We start from the raw sequence: 17,698 nt of genomic DNA on the forward strand, positions 1-17,698 counted from the left end.
CCGGCGTGGTCGAATCGACCAGGCCGCGCACCCTAAGGTCAGCTTTTTTGACCGGACGCGCGACCTTTACGCCGGTGCCTGCCAGCGCTTCCGCCACTTTTGTGGCGAGGACGGTGGCCTTGGCGGCCCCATCGGTGCCAGGGACTTCCAAAATTAACCCCCCAGTCACCGCCCTTCGCCGCCTCAGCGAGGCGATGCCAATTTCTGCCAGGTCCACCTTGGACCTGGCAGTGGCCATCGCCTGCGCGTAAGTAATGTGCACGCCAGACGGAACCGTTATGGTAACCGCTGCTGTGCGTGGCGGTCGCGGAGGCAGGGGTGTCTTCCTGGGGGCCGCCGGGACCACCCGTCCTTTTTTATTATTCGCCGCCGCAGTGGCCTTGGCAGCCGCCTTTTTAGCCTTGCGGCCAACCACCTGGGACCACGCCTCCTGGGGCGGAGGCGCGGCAGAGGGTAGCGCCGATTCTGCTCGCGGTCGAGCGGGCTCCGTCTGGGCCGCTATAGCCGCCCCAGCTTTCCCACCTTTCTTCTTCTTCTTCGTCTTCCGCCCCACCCTGTCCGAAGACTGTGAGGGGACGGACGGCCCAGGTGCCACCGATCGCAGGGCCGAGTCCGTTCGCGGCGCGAGCTCCCTCCTGAATGACGCCAATTTGGCGTCTATCAGGGCGCTTATCTGCGCCAGAAAATCTGCGGGCGCAGTCGCATGTGGGGGCGAGGACTTTTCTTGCCCGGAGCGTTGGCAGTCCCGGGCGGCGACGATCGGCGGCGATACTGAGCCCTCTCCCGGGCGCGGCGGCGGAGGCATTGCCTCCACCACCTGCCGGAGCCGAGCCACCTCCGCCCGCAGCTCCGTCATTTGCCCCCTGAGGACGGCATTCTCTGCCTCCAGGGCACGCGTGGCGTCGGTAGCTGACCTAACCGCAAGCTCGGACACCCCCACCCTGCCGTTTAAGGCGGCCACCCTTAGGGCGCGGGCCAAATTGCCCTTCAGCCCCTTTGACACGCCGGAGATCCTGGCCACTTCATCCAGGCTCTCCAATATAGCGGCCGCGACATCCCGCGTTGGACGGTTGCGGAAATTTTCCGCTATATCCGTCTCGTCCGGGAGCGGGACGCTCGACCGCGATGGTCTCGGCACGGGGGCTCCCGGGTCGAATATCGCCGCCACCTCCCTTGCCTCGGCCTCCAGCTGCGAAGCCTCGGCCAGCCTAAGTTTGGCCTCTGCGAGGCCAACATATTCGCCGGTCGTCGGCGGCCGTCCTCTTTTCCTCGCTGACGACGAGCCCGGGACACTCTGCGATGAGTGGTGGGAGGAGACAGAGAAATCTGACTCCTCCCCCTCATCGCACTCACCAAGGCCCGCTGCGGTCCTCTTTTTGCCGCGTGTCGCCGAATGCCTCCGCGACACCGGCTCTGTGCATCTTTTGAGGCGCACGATAGGCCCGCGCACCTCCACCTCACGCTCGTTTTCCCCCTCCCCGGTTGTTTGTGAAAAAGTAGACTCCATACTTAATCCCACGAGTGTGGTCGGAAAGGAGGTCACCCCGGGTAGAGCCGCCATACCCGGGGAAGGCTAATACGCCCGGGGGGTCGCCAGGTACCCCGGGGTTGTCCGCTAACGATTGGTGCACCCACCAACCATAGCTGGCGCTTACTCCAGCTACGCCCTCTTCACCGCGCAACACTGCTTGGGGCTAGGGATTTTTTAGAGAGGTTGTCATCCTCGCGGCCCGGCCGGTTAAGGCAAGACCCCCGTTCCTGTAAAACATGACCACAGGTTTACGGTATGTGTCCGACTTTAGTTGGCCCCTCACCTCAAGCCACTCCGGCATGGTAGAACCTGCCAGGGAATAAATTCCCCGCCGGCACAGCCTTGAGGATCATTAGGGCACGAAGCCCCCCCACCACGACAAGGTAGCGGACACGGGGGGGACCTTGACATAACCTTTTTTTTTTTTTTTTTTATTTTACGTGGAGGAAATCTGCTCGCCAGACACCCCCGCCACGCCCGGGGGAGCGGGACGAGGGTAGTGTGGGGTTTGACCCACTAAAACCTCCACGGCGACCTGAGGACGCAGGACCGATCGCTGGCGATTCAACGGGGGAGCCACGGGAACTCTTGAAGAACACTACCGCGGCTCCCCCTCGCCTGGCCGGCCATCATGATGGTAACGATGGCCGGCCGCGTCCCGGGGGGAAATAAAATAAATCCTCCCCCCTAAAATCCAATTAAATTCGGCGGCGCGAGGGGTCGCACCCCGCACCGCCCCGACACGGCGACCGCGCGATAGGTGACCAGGGCCCCCGCCCTGATCACAGCGGCCGCCGGGGATACGACGAGTATACTGGAGGAGGACCACAGTGAACCCTCGCCTCCCTCAGGCGACTCGTCATCCCCCACTCCCAACAGTGGACGTCCTCCTCTGTTGGCGGGCGGCGGGCAATGAAACCAGCATATTCTGGTACACCCGCCGCCCGCCTACTCTCAGCTGCCCGGGGTTTCTCGGCGTGGGCGCGCACGCCGTCCCCGGGCACGTCGGGCGGGATCTGTAAGCTCCCGATCCCGCTCGGCAGCCTCCTTCCGCGACATAACCTCCTCGCAGAAAGAGATTGCTGCCGCCCACTTCCCCGGGCCCTCCAGCATGGCCCCAACTAGGCTGGAGAGTGCGAGGTCGTGGCCGACTTCTCGTTTTAGGACTCGGCGCAGCGCTGAAAAGGCGGGACATTCCTCCAGCGTGTGCTGCGCCGAGTCTTTCTCCGCGCCACAATGGTGGCACACCGTCGTCGCTTCCCGCCCGATGCGACACAGGTAGACACCGAAGCAGCCATGCCCGGTGAACACCTGCGTCGCTCGGTAGGAGAGCCTGCCATGCCGTCTCTCCCGCCACGAAGTGAAGTGCGGCAGGAGAGCCCCGGGGACGCGCTCGCCGGCGTGGGAGCAAAGCTCGGCACGCCATCTGGCGAGCGCTAGTCGCCGGGCCTGGAGCTCGAAGCCCTCGACCGTCTCACGCTCCGGCGGGGCCCCTCGAGCACGGCTGGCGATGCTAGTGCGCCTATAAACATAGGCGCGCACCGCCGCTTGAAGCTCGAAGGGAAGTTCTCCCGCCAGAGCAATCGCCGCCACGGTAGACGTGGTGCGGTAACCTCTTATGAGGCGGATGGCCATCCGCCTCTGCAGCCGGCGCAACAACAGCGTGTTGCGCCGGCTGGTCATCACGTACGGCGCCCAGATTGGGGCACCGTATAAGGCCATAGACCGCACCACGCCCAGGTATAGGCGGCGCACCAAATCTCCCGGTCCCCCGAGGTTGGGCAGCAGGCGGCCCAAAGAGGCCGCCGCCTTTTCGACTCGGGGGACGAGACGGTCGAGATGCGCATCGAAGCTCCAGCGGCTGTCGAGTATCAGTCCGAGATATTTCAACTCGGACTTCACCTCGACGCAGGCTTCTCCAACCCGGACCCACGATCTGGCCGGTGGCCGAGACCGAGGCCGTCCGTGGAACCAGACAGCCTCGGCCTTCTCCGGGGCTATTTTCAGCCCCAGATCGCGGATCCTCGCGACGACGGCTGCCACCGCAACCTCTGCTCGTCGGATGGTCCTCTCGAATGTACTCCCGACGGCGACCACCAACGTGTCGTCCGCGTAGCAGACGAGGGTGGCACCGTCGGGCAGGGAGGCCTTCTCCAGGACCGCGTTGTAACCCAGGTCCCACAGGAGCGGTCCTAAAACGGACCCCTGCGGGACCCCGCGGTCCACTTCCCTCCGTATCATCCCGTACCGGCCCGGGTATTCGACCCACCTGTCCCGCAGGTAGGCCCCGATCACCCGCCTCAGATAGGGTGGCACCTGGTGATCGACGAGGGCCTCCCTAATGGCGGACCAGGGCAGGGTGTTGAACGCATTGACGATGTCAATGGACACCGCCAAGCACACCCCGCCCCTTGCCACGGCATTGTCCGAGAGGGACTTGAGACGGTCGATAGCGTCGACCGTCGATCGCCCCTCCCGGAAGCCAAACTGGCAGTCCGCCAGATCTGGGCCGTCGCGGGACAGGTGTCTGGAGAGGCGGGCAACAATGATCTTCTCGAAGATCTTGCCCGCCTCATCCAGGAGACAAATGGGCCTGTACGCGGAGGGAGAATCCCCCGGCCTCCCATCCTTCCTCAAGAGGACCATCCGACTTTCTCTCCATAGGTCGGGGAACGTCCCCGACCTCAGGAGCCCAGAGTAGAGGCTCCTCAGCCTCTCCCCCAGGACGCTCGTGGCGAGCAACCAGACCCGGCCGGGGATACCGTCCGGCCCCGGGGCGGTATTCTTGCCCCGGAGCCATTTGACGACCCCGGCCATCTCCTCCGGCGCGACCTCAAGATCCGGGGACCACTCATGTTCCTCTGGCTCAGGGACGAGCCGGGACGCCTCCCCGCTAATGGGGAATAAAGCGTCCACGACCCGCTCGAGCAGCCCCGGATCCAGGCTCTCCGTCACTGGGGGCGCCCAGGGACGCAATCGTCCCAAAGCCATCTTGTATGGGCGCCCCCACGGATCTGGGTTCAGAGAGCCGAGGAGTTCGCGCCAGGCCTGGTCCTTCGCTCGCCTGATGGCCAGCTGCAGGGCGACCACCTTCTCCCGATATTGCCCGTACAGTTGGGCAGCCAGCACGTCGTCCGTACGTCGTCGTCGACGGGCGCGAGCGTACTGGCGTCGCGCGCGGACGCACTCGGTGCGTAATTCCGCTATCGCGCGCGACCACCAGTACACCGCCTTCCTCGGGAAGACCCTGGCCTGGGGCATGGTGACGTCGCAAATCGACGTCATTGCTCCCCGGAACCAATGGGCCTCCCCATTCCCGTCGACCAGCCCGGCCGGTGTTGCTGGCCAGGCAACGACGTGTGCTGCCGCAATCAGAGCGTCCTGGTCGAGGCGCTTCAGCGCCCACCGCAGTTGAGGCGAACCCTCATCGGCGGGGCGACGACGGGGTGTCGATGGTGGGGCGGCTGAGAGGTCGAGAACTATGTATCTGTGGTCAGACAACGTCTCGACCCCCTCCGCCACTCTCCACCCCGTAACACGGCGCTTGGCCGGGGGCGTTGCCCACGAAAGGTCAACGATGGACCCCCCGTTATGCCGCACGCACGTATGGACCGAGCCCGTGTTCAGGAGACGGAGCTCCAGTCCCGCCGCCCAATCCAGCACCTCCCGGCCCCTCGAATCAGTCCCGGGGGAACCCCAAGCCGTGGCCTTGGCATTAAAGTCCCCCAGGACCAGCACCGGACGGGGATGGCAGCGGGAGACGCATCTCCCTAACCCGTCCAGATACTGCTCAAACTCTTCGAGGGACCAACTTGGAGGTGCGTATATCGCCACAACCGCGGTGCCGCCCCAATCAACGGCCACGTATCCCAGGCCGCGCTCGATAAGCGAGCACGGCGGGGACCCCGACCTCCCAGCCCAAATAATCGCGGCGGAGCTAATCGAGTCCCCCATCCAGTGTGGATGTTTGGGGACCCTGTGCGGCTCCGCCACGACAGCCAACCCGGCACCCCGCTCGGCCAGGCATTGAAACAGGAGATCCTGCGCTCTGGCCGAGCAGTTGAGGTTAACTTGTATTATCGGGCCCGGGGGCCCCATTACACAGCCGTGTCCATCGCCGTCACGGCCGCGGGTGCGGTGGCGTCTGGGACTTTAGTGGCCCCATCCGCCCCCGCGGGCGCGGCGGTAGCATCAGGCGGTGCCGCCTTTTCGTTGCTGGCCACGGTGGTCGCTGCCTTGGCCATCGTGGTTTCCCTCCCCTTTTTATTAAATCTGGCAGACGGCCTTTGGCCGCCTCCTCTGCCCCGCCCCGCACTGGCAGGACAAGCCCGGCTGCCGAGGCGGTGACCAGACGGCTTGCCCGCGCCCGCACAAAGCGGGCAATTGGGCGTGGCCGTACAGGCTGCCACCTTATGGTCCCGACTGCCGCATCTGTAGCAGCAGTCGGACCTATCCTCGGCAGCAGTGCACCGCTGACTGGTGTGGCCAACACCAAGGCAACGGTAACACTGCAGAGGCCGGGCACTCAGGGCCTCCACGGCTGCCTGGGTCCAGCCGACGGTTATCCGGCCGGCGACAGCGACCCTGCGAGCGGCCGCGGCAGGACATCGGACCCAGAGGGTGCCCAATTCCGAGGGGGAAGACCGGATTTCGCCGGTATTGATGTCCCCCTCGCTGCACCCGCCCACGCGGGCAACAGCCGCAGCGACCTCCGCCGGCGTGGTCGAATCGACCAGGCCGCGCACCCTAAGGTCAGCTTTTTTGACCGGACGCGCGACCTTTACGCCGGTGCCTGCCAGCGCTTCTGCCACTTTTGTGGCGAGGACGGTGGCCTTGGCGGCCCCATCGGTGCCAGGGACCTCCACAATTAACCCCCCAGTCACCGCCCTTCGCGGCCTCAGCGAGGCGACGCCAATTTCTGCCAGGTCCACCTTGGACCTGGCAGTGGCCATCGCCTGCACGTAGGTCATCTCCACGCCAGTCGGAACCGTTATGGTAACCGCTGCTGTGCGTGGCGGACGTGCAGGCAGTGGTGTCTTCCTGGGGGCCACCGGGACCACCCGTCCTCTTTTATTCGCGGCCGCAGTGGCCTTGGCAGCCGCCTTTTTGGCCTTCCGGCCAACCACCTGAGACCACGCCTCCTGGGGTGGAGGCGCGGTGGAGGGTGGGGCCAATTCTGCTCGCGGTCGTGCGGGCTTCGTCTGGGCCGCTTTAGCCGCCCCAGCTTTCCCACCTTTCTTCTTCTTCTTCGCCCTCCGCCCCACCCTGTCCGAAGACTGTGAGGGGACGGACGGCCCAGGGGCCATCGATCGCAGGGCCGAGTGCGTTCGCGGCGCGAGCTCCTTCCTGAATGACGCCAATTTGGCGTCTATCAGGGCGCCTATTTGCGCCAGAAAATCTGCGGGCGCAGCCGCAGGTGGTGGCGAGGACTTTTCTTGCCCGGAGCGATGGCAATCCCGGGCGCCGACGATCGGCGGCGATACTGAGCCCTCTCCCGGGCGCCGTGGCGGAGGCATTGCAGCAGCAGCCGTTCTCGCCTCCACCACCTGCCGGAGCCGGACCACCTCCGCCTGCAGCTCCGTCATTTGCCCCCTGAGGACAGCATTTTCGGCCACCAGGACACGCGTGGCGTCGGTAGCTGACCTCACTGCTAGCTCCGACACCCCTACCCTGCCGTTTAAGGCGGCCACCCTCAGGGCGCGGGCCAAATTGCCCTTCAGCCCCTTTGACACGCCGGAGATCCTGGCCACCTCATCCAGGCTCTCCAATATAGCGGCCGCGACATCCCGCGTCGGACGGTTGCGGAAATTTTCCGCTATATCAGTCTCGTCCGGGAGCGGGACGCTCGACCGCGATGGTCTCGGCACGGGGGCTCCCGGGTCGAATATCGCCGCCACCTCCCTTGCCTCGGCCTCCAGCTGCGAAGCCTCGGCCAGCCTAAGTTTGGCCTCTGCGAGGCCAACATATACGCCGGTCGTCGGCGGCCGTCCTCTCTTCCTCGCCGACGAAGAGCCCGGGACACTCTGCGATGAGTGGTGGGAGGAGACAGAGAAATCTGACTCCTCCCCCTCATCGCACTCACCAAGGCCCGCTGCGGTCCTCTTTTTGCCGCGTGTTGCAGAATGCCTCCGCGACACCGGCTCTGTACATCTTTTGAGGCGCACGATAGGCCCGCGCACCTCCACCTCACGATCGTTTCCCCCCTCCCCGGTTGTATTTGAAAAAGAAGAATCCATAATTCATCCCACGAGTGTGGTTGGAAAGGAGGTCACCCCGGGTAGAGCCGCCATACCCGGGGAAGGCTAATACACCCGGGGGGTCGCCAGGTACCCCGGGGTTGTCCGCTAACGATTGGTGCACCTACCAACCATAGCTGGCGCTTACTCCAGCTACGCTCTCTTCACCGCGCAACACTGCTTGGGGCTAGGGATTTTTTAGAGAGGTTGTCATCCTCGCGGCCCGGCCGGTTAAGGCAAGACCCCCGTTCCTGTAAAACATGACCACAGGTTTACGGTATGTGTCCGACTTTAGTTGGCCCCTCACCTCAAGCCACTCCGGCATGGTAGAACCTGCCAGGGAATAAATTCCCCGCCGGCACAGCCTTGAGGATCATTAGGGCACGAAGCCCCCCCACCACGACAAGGTAGCGGACTCGGGGTGGGGGGGTCGCGGGAAACCTTGACATAACCTTTTAATTTTACGTGGAGGAAATCTGCTAGCCAGACACCCCCGCCCCGCCCGGAGGAGCGGGACGAGGGTAGTGTGGGGTTCGACCCACTAAAACCTTCACGGCGACCTGAGGACGCAGGAACGATCGCTGGCGATTCAACGGGGGAGCCACGGGAACTCTGGAAGAACACTACCGCGGCTCCCCCTCGCCTGGCCGGCCATCAGGATGGTAAGGATGGCCGGCCGCGTCCCGGGGGGAGATAAATCCTCCCCGCTAAATCCATTTAAATTCGGCGGCGCGAGGGGTCGCACCCCGCACCGCCACGACACGGCGACCGCGCGATAGGTGACCAGGGCCCCCGCCCTGATCACAGCGGCAGCCCGGGGGACGGCGAGTATATTGGAGGAGGATCACAGTTAACACTCGCCTCCTTCAGGCGACTCGTCATCCCCCACTCCCAACAGTGGACGTCCTCCTCTGTTGGCGGGCGGCGGGCAATGAAACCAGCATATTCTGGTACTCCCGCCGCCCGCCTACTCTCAGCTGCCCGGGGTTTCTCGGCGTGGGCGCGCACGCCGTCCCCGGGCACGTAGGGCGGGATCTGTAAGCTCCCGATCCCGCTCGGCAGCCTCCTTCCGCGACATAACCTCCTCGCAGAAAGAGATTGCTGCCGCCCACTTCCCCGGGCCCTCCAGCATGGTCCCAACTAGGCTGGAGAGTGCGAGGTCGTGGCCGACTTCTCGTTTTAGGACTCGGCGCAGCGCTGAAAAGGCGGGACATTCCTCCAGCGTGTGCTGCGCCGAGTCTTCCTCCGCGCCACAATGGTGGCACACCGTCGTCGCATCCCGCCCGATGCGATACAGGTAGACACCGAAGCAGCCATGCCCGGTGAACACCTGCGTCGCTCGGTAGGAGAGCCTGCCATGCCGTCTCTCCCGCCACGAGGCGAAGTGCGGCAGGAGAGCCCCGGGGACACGCTCGCCGGCGTGGGAGCAAAGCTCGGCACGCCATCTGGCGAGCGCTAGTCTCCGGGCCTGGAGCTCGAAGCCCTCGACCGTCTCTCGCTCCGGCGGGGCCCCTCGAGCACGGCTGGCGATGCTTGTGCGCCCATAAACATAGGCGCGCACCGCCGCCTGAAGCTCGAAGGGAAGTTCTCCCGCCAGAGCAAGCGCCGCCACGGTAGACGTGGTGCGGTAACCTCTTATGAGGCGGATGGCCATCCGCCTCTGCAGCCTGCGCAACAACAGCGTGTTGCGCCGGCTGGTCATCACGTACGGCGCCCAGATTGGGGCACCGTATAAGGCCATAGACCGCACCACGCCCAGGTATAGGCGGCGCACCAAATCTCCCGGACCCCCGAGGTTGGGCAGCAGGCGGCCCAAAGAGGCCGCCGCCTTTTCGACTCGGGGGACGAGACGATCGAGATGCGCATCGAAGCTCCAGCGGCTGTCGAGGATCAGTCCGAGATATTTCAACTCGGACTTCACCTCTACGCAAGCTTCTCCAACCCGGATCCACGATCTGGCCGGTGGCCGAGACCGAGGCCGTCCGTGGAACCAGACAGCCTCGGCCTTCTCCGGGGCTATTTTCAGCCCCAGATCGCGGATCCTCGCGACGACGGCTGCCACCGCAACCTCTGCTCGTCGGATGGTCCTCTCGAAGGTACTCCCGACGGCGACCACCAACGTGTCGTCCGCGTAGCAGACGAGGGTGGCACCGTCGGGCAGGGAGGCCTTTTCCAGGACCGCGTTGTAACCCAGGTCCCACAGGAGCGGTCCTAGCACGGACCCCTGCGGGACCCCGCAGTCCACCTCCCTCCGTATCATTCCGCAACGGCCCGGGTATTCAACCCACCTGTCCCGCAGGTAGGCACCTTGACATAACCTTGACATAACCTTGACATAACCTTGACATAATCTTGACATAACCTTGACATTACCTTGACATAACCTTGACATAACCTTGACATTTTTTTTCAGTGGAGGGGGAAATGCTTTGCGCACACCAATATCTGGTAGTTTGGGACTCCCGGTAATATGTGCTATCCGGTTTACCCACTAAAACCTAACCTCCCTTCAGCCAAGTTGTAGGAGCCCCCCTCAACGGTATCCGCTATGCAGCATTGCTTCGTGAGGGGGGCGGCTGGAATTACGGCTGTTAACCGACCTACTTTCGGCGGCTCACAACCATCGTCTGGTTCTTAAGCATACAGTATATAGTGTATATTTATGCATCTTGTAATTGCGAAACAAATGACAACCTAGCAGAGTTGTACATTATTTGTTTGACCAGAAACTGAAGGATCTCGTGGGTCTCAAGAAATTTCATCTTGTCTAATAAAGTACATAAAAACTTACGCTACAAACTTTGAAAAAATAATAACATATTCGGATTCGTGTACCGGGCAAAACAGAAATATTTAAACTGTCTTAAGTTTATTGAAACTTGTTCAGAGTACGGAAATAACAGCTGAGTCAATTGAAATGAAATTTTTGGTAAGTGGGCACAGCTATTTGCCTAATGACTCAGATTTTGCCATTATTGAGTCACGTGCGAAAAAAATCAAAACATTTTTTCACCAGATTATTGGTACAATATAATCAAAACATGTAAAATGAAAGCTCCATTTCAACTAATCCAAATGACCCACCAAGATATTTTTTCAACAAAACCTTTAGAACAATCAATCATTAACAGAAAAGTAACCGTCACAGGCTTCCCAGTAAATTGGCTTAAAATACGCTGGATAAAATTAGAAAGGTCCAAACCCCATCTCATACAATTCAAATGTGATTATAATGAAGATACAGTATTTAAAGCCATTAATTTAAGAAAATCTGTATCAGGTAGACCGCAAAGTTTGAAAAATATATATCAGCCTTTATTATATCCTAAAGGCAGAACTGTGACAAGAGAAAAATGGAGAGACATGATGGACCTGCTAAAATACTTTCCTCCTGTTGAACATGATTACTATAAAAACTTGACAACAAATCGAAATGACGAATTCTCACATCCAGCTGATGAAGAAGACATTATTTATAATATTTCTGATGAATTAATTACAAATAATATAATATAACAGAACTGTGAACATTCATTTTTATGCAAAAGCTGTAATAAAAATATATAATAACTAACTTTTTCTGTAATAAAAAACTTAAAAATTTAAAAACTGAACTTACCTTTCCTACCTTTTTTCAGTTGCCAAATTGATTAACTTCACCAGTCACATAAAACCTGTAACATTACTGACGATTATTTTTTGGCTATTCTTTCTTATTAATTTTAAACAGCGTCAGATGAAAGCTATATCTGTATTTATGCATTCTACATTATATGTGTGAATCTATATTATAACAGGAATTTTAAAAAACAATGTACATCGTTTGATCGCGTTTCTCAACTTTTTCTTTTATGGAGTTAAGCGATGTGTGCACTGAACGGCTCATTTACTGAGCCTTTTCTAGTTATCATCTGCACACTCATCTAATTACTATGTGTCAATCTCTGTGCACTGAGCTAATCACTATAAAGAGTGCTAGGTAAATATTAAAGTTCGAAAATTGTATGAGCTTTGGGTATCATAATTTATTACACACGTTCAGTAGAATCACGTATAGCGTATACACATTTCACGGACAAAAAAAATAATCTTAAATGTAACAAGTAGTTTGCTGTAAGAGGGCTCAGTCTAGACTGTTTTTCTGCAATTTGGTAGAGTTTTTTGAATATAATAATTTATTTTTTTGTTTTGTGGAAAGCATGATTTTTGTATTTTTTTATCTTTATTTGCAAAGTGATTCGTAAGTCTTTTAACAAAATCAGGAAAGAAGGAAATTCTGCGGCTGGAAGAAAAAACACTGCATGTCACATGTTTTCACTTTCGAGATGTTTGTCCTTTAAAGTTCTGGCCACCAATTCCTTTCTTGGTTTTCCATTTATTAAGCTTATCGTATTTGCATAAACTGAAATTTCTTGAAACTGTAACATGTTGCGGTATTCTCTACAGTCACTGAATTATGCCGCGAGATCTAGGACGCTCGAAACGTGGGCTGAGTCGAATGGTGCCGGCCCTGAACAACGGCGAGTGCGCGTAGGGTTTGTGCGTCGTGCCGAGCCGTGAGTCTGGGGAGTGGGGAAAGCCTCGTTTCTGGCTGAGGAAGCGATCTGCCGAGAACGTTGATCTTTGTCGCGTAGACCGTAGCGTTGGGTGTTTGGAAGAAATAAGTATAGCTGTGACAATTCGAGCCGAGATTAATTCATACGGAATGAAGGAAGATAGCCGCTAAAGACCATAGGGCAGCAGGCGAAATAATAAAGGACAGTGCTGGCAAAAACTGGCAGCGAACGTTCTAAAGATATGTCAAGACTAGTGACCGGCCAGAAGCCGCATTCGTAACTGGGAATTTCTGATCGGTTTTTCAGTAAGTCTCATTATCAGGACGAATTTCTTCATTTACATTTCGATGGCTCGGACACCTTCTCTCGGCTGGGCTAATTATTCGCCAGTGCGAATTATTACACAACCACGTACGTTACGCATATGGCGTCTCGAGAAAGCTTGCGAAACTGGAAGCACGTGTCTTCCACGTGGGCAATCGGTTCTTGCGGATATATAGCGTCGCGGCCATATTTATTTATATTAATATTCGGACAACTTTTAAAACGCCATAACTTGCTTAGAACTGGACTGAACAACTTGAATTTTGTTATTGCTTAGAATGATTGAAGAAAATAATATATGACGAAATATATATAACGAAGATTTAAGAAATGCATTTCATAGATCTCGGTAATTTATATGCATGTTGAAAATTTCAGCGGAATCGGTTGACTTTGGTATAAGCGGTAAACAATTAAAGATCGCAAAAATCGCAGTTTTGTCCAGATTTTTAATATTTCTGTCCAATAATTGTGAGAAAGTTGCTGTTTTAAAATTTGTTTAATGCTCGTAACTATGACCTTGCGTTAACTGATTTCGATGAAATTTTCGGCATGCATGTAACTTATCGAGATCTACAATACGTATTTTTTAAATTTTCGTTATAGGCATAGAAAAGTTAAAAAACGAGAGTTTTTCAGTTTGTAACTGGTAGGTTTATTTTAAGTGCTCACCTTTTCCCACCTCTTTATACACTACGTTCCACTCTCTTTTCTTACGATGTTCCTAATATATTTTCTTTGCAATATGTAAGCTTATTTTCTAATAAAATGTCGCTTTATGGGCATGTCTTGTATTTATTTCTTTATTTCTAGATATCTGAAACTGTTTCTCAAGTTTTTTAACGTAAGTATTGTATAACATACTGTATAGCGTACCTGATTATACATTCACTTCAGATTGATCCTCTATAACTTGAGATATTATTTTATTGTCGTTAAGAATATGAAATCCTTTATCATTTCCATTATTTTTAATCACATTTTCTACATCGCACTCTACGCAGTGCGAAATGCACCTAGCGACATTATACATATAACTTTGTGATTACGGTTTGTTCGCTATCTGATCTTTCATGCAAAGATGAATTACTTTCACCCACTTTTAGATGCTGTTATTTATTTTTATTCCTCTATTCGTGTTTGCTGCATCATCTTCTTTGCATTTTAATATGTTATCATTATAATTTTTTTATGATATATACAGTAAATCTACCAATGTTATATTTACGAGACAGGGAATTAATTGTTTCTGAAGCGTCTATTAATTTCAAATTTTTCTTCGCTACAAAGCACCACTCTTTTTCTCTTTTCGTTTGATTTGTGTGAAGACGTAATGAGAATATAGTTTCTGGACGAATCACATACATACAAATAACTGAATTAAATCGTTACTTATCTTACATTCTATGCAGGAAGACTATGCTAGAATTTCTAACTAAGAAACAAAAACAGTGTGTTGTATAATGGGTATGTCGCGTAGACTGGAGTTGGATAAGAGGAGCATCGTTCCTGACATCCAATTGTTGGTAACGGGTTACTATGTTTGATAAACACAGTCCAGATAAACGGTGTTTTACTAGTTCTTGTACTAGTTCTTCTATCATTAGTATTTATTTAAGATTGATGTCGTTTTTAAATCTCTATTTTATACGATTTTATGATTTGTTTATAGTATGTATTTTTTTTGTTGCAACTTGAATGTCCGCGAATTATATATAATATATATTATATATTATCAAATATTTCAAGGATTCGGACCTGGACAAACTAATCTAAATTGGAATCGAAATTGCGTAGGAACCGTATTTTATTAGGCTTCCCTCAATTTATTTTCTTTAGTACATCACCGCCCAATGCTTCATCCTGTAACAAATGATAAAATGTCATGGTTAATAGTAAATCAAAGACCTATGCATATAAACTGTGAATCGTTTAATAGAGTTCGATAATGTACCTGCGTTGTTGTCTGTTTTTGAGGTGAAGTAAATTACCTCTCAGATGTTATACCAACAGAACTTTTATGATTTTCATTATTTTTATCGGTTTCTTTGCTTTTGTTACATGCTCCACTGCCATTAGCTTTATCTGTTTTTTCCGCTTCTTCTTCATCGTTACTACTCTCTACTGACAATAACTATTATCTCGTCATTATTGAAGGGTTTTACCGGTCTATTAGCGAATAATGTTTGCATCTATAAAGTAGCATGCGATTATTCAATCTGTCAAATCTAATAGTATATTATCATTTTTAAATGAGTTTGTTTGCAAGTATACATATACTCCTGTCTTTTCTTTTTGTGCTTCCTCCTTTCTCTTATCACAATAATTTTTAATTTCTTTCCTGATATTTCCAATATCTGCAGTTGTTTCAGTAGTTTCCAAACATAGCACAAGTTCTTTTATTTCACGACTATATGTAAAGAATTAATTGTAACAATACAATCGAGCTTGTAATGGCAAATCAATATTTTGAAATATTACATTGTATATGATTGACCTCTGTAGGTTATTAAAAGCGTTAGTGTTATTTTTGTTAACAAATTTACCTAATGCTTTATTTAGATCATTCACTGTTAGTATTGTTCATAGGTTTTTATTTTCAACCAAACTGGTGTCCTTTTAGTTTTGCTTGTATGTGGTTTCCACAAAACCTTAATTCTCCTAATTAAAAAACCAAACAAATTTTACCTTCGAGCACCTTGTAGAATATCGCAATTTTTGTTTACCTTAGTATAGCTCATAATGTCAGTCGTATCCTGGAGTACTTACCGGAACTTCTTGTTTTACAGAATACAATTAATTCGTGAGAATTAGCAACTTTATCACAATATTTCTGTGCCAATCTAAAATACACATATTATTTATTTCCATTTATTACTTGTATTCGTTAATATACTAATAGAATCTTACCTGGTCGAATCGAACCGTTCTTTATTTTTCAAGTAAATTACTTTCAATCGAATATACGGCAAGACCGGTTGCTTCGGGTGATTTGACAATTGTTCCGCGGTACTAGGAATCAATTCATTTTCTATGCGTCGGTCGACGATATTAAAAACTCATTCTGATAGCAATCTATCATTATTACTTTTTATATTTGTATCATTAAGGACCAGAGTGTCAAACACAAATGGTCTAACGGTTTTTAATTTCAATTTCTTCAACTTAAACTTATTACCGTTTACGCTAAGTATGACAATGTGTTTGGCCTTCGATTCGCCTTCGCATAAAGAAATCGCAATCTGTAAGTGCGTTTCTTAAGCAGTAGTTTCTTATTTTTCATGCATCATAATTAATAAATAAATCTAAAAATATACCTGTTTGAGAAATGTAGTATTGTCTTTTAGAGATAAACACGTGTATGCTACAACATTCCTGTTCCCCTCCCCACACAACAAAGTCAACAAAAGAGGGAAGATGGGCTTCCGAAGTATATCCACGTTTAAGACATGGTGCACGTTTTTTATGTAAAACAAACAAATTAAAGCATTTCACCTATGAATGAAAATCATTTGCATTAAAAAAAAATGGAAAGACCTCTCAATACATATATGGATCTCATAAGTTCACCTTAAAATCGTTCAACATCCGTATTAATTTATCATCGTTCATGCAGCTTAAACCAAAAATTGCAACATGGGTATTACCCATTTTTATCATCAGTGGAGGAATGATCATTTTAGGGGTGGCTGTCCATTTTCCAAAATAATTTATGAAACCAGACACAGACAACAAGTCCATTTGGCCCATTTATTCCACAACCTATAATTTTGATTATAATTACTAATGGCTGAATCATTGTTGAAAAATCACTGTACTTAAACTATTGATATTATATTTCTTACTTGTATGGTCATTTTTCCCGTGAATGGAAAATATTAGCATGTCAATATTAAAATTTGGATCCTAAAAATTTACAGTTTTAAAAGTACAGTGTGGGAATGTTAATTCTGGCTCGCTCAAAAATTGGATGTTAATTGCTCTGATGAAAAGACAATAATTAATATTTGTCGTACTTCAAATACCATCTTATATTGATATTATCATATCTTGCTAACCTGGGACCCACATAGTATTTATTTTACAATACCATACATTTTAATAAATCAGAAGTTGTTGGTTTCGCATCGTGAAATAAATCTCCACAATGAAATATAAGGTCTACATTTTTTTCCTTGCTACATTGAAGTATTTCTTCAAAAGTATTAATGCTCTCATCCGATGACTCTCCTGCTTGTATAAATTAATTATTTGCAGTATATATGTGCGTGTGTTGCTGTCAACGGTCATGATGCTACAACTGAGTAACCACATCAATGGCCTTGCCATTTTTTAATTACTGTAATGTCTCCAGTTACATTTCGAAATATGTATTCTTCGATGCATTCTCGGCATCGACTAGCGTTCGATGTTTCCAGGATTACAGAACCATATCCTTCACAATGATAATCTGCCTCACTTATGTGGTTTCCTGCGATGGTATGCCAGCAGCTTCAGGAAATAATTCTCTTTCTTCTGCTGCCACTCGAGACCAACATTTTTCACACAATTTGTATTCTTCAGCTTCAAACACGAGTTGCAATTTCCTTATACATTGGCATATTATCGTGCACCTCTGGATAATCAGCGGGATTTACTTCATCCTGAAAGTGATTCTAATTTTTAATTTGTGTCGGACGAACTATCGAAGACGAAGGAGTGCTTTAATTTATCCTGATGTTTCGCGATTAGGTGTCCGGTCGCATCTGTTTTTAAAATTGCATTATTTATATCCGACATCTACTATCTCGTATGGCCCGATGAAACGTGGATCGAATTTACTTGTTTCAGATTCTTTTTACACATGGACGTATTACTCCACCATAAGCTATGTCGGATTAGCTCACTTATCGCAATATAGCTTGTTACGTAATCAAATAAGATCCAAAAGTCGGCCTATTCTTTTCTGAGGGGAACACACTACTGGCTGTTTCGTGGTTTTCCCGAAGATTAATACGTGGGGTGTGAAATTCGTAGCTTCGTGAACGGAGGTATTTATATGAAATCATGGC

At 51.6% G+C, this 17,698-nt stretch overlaps 1 long non-coding RNA gene across 1 annotated transcript; it reads right to left on the bottom strand.

Annotated features, from left to right (window-relative positions):
• Positions 1-15,218: 15,218 nt before the first annotated feature.
• On the bottom strand, positions 15,219-16,060 carry LOC143261225 (uncharacterized). The gene is made up of 3 exons (XR_013035405.1): positions 15,558-16,060; positions 15,417-15,490; positions 15,219-15,308 (listed from the first exon to the last, which is right to left on the bottom strand). It is a non-coding gene; the product is annotated as an uncharacterized LOC143261225 (long non-coding RNA).
• Positions 16,061-17,698: the final 1,638 nt, after the last annotated feature.

This window comes from Megalopta genalis, unplaced genomic scaffold (genome assembly GCF_051020955.1).
Source record: "Megalopta genalis isolate 19385.01 unplaced genomic scaffold, iyMegGena1_principal scaffold0042, whole genome shotgun sequence".
Classification (NCBI taxonomy): domain Eukaryota; kingdom Metazoa; phylum Arthropoda; class Insecta; order Hymenoptera; family Halictidae; genus Megalopta; species Megalopta genalis.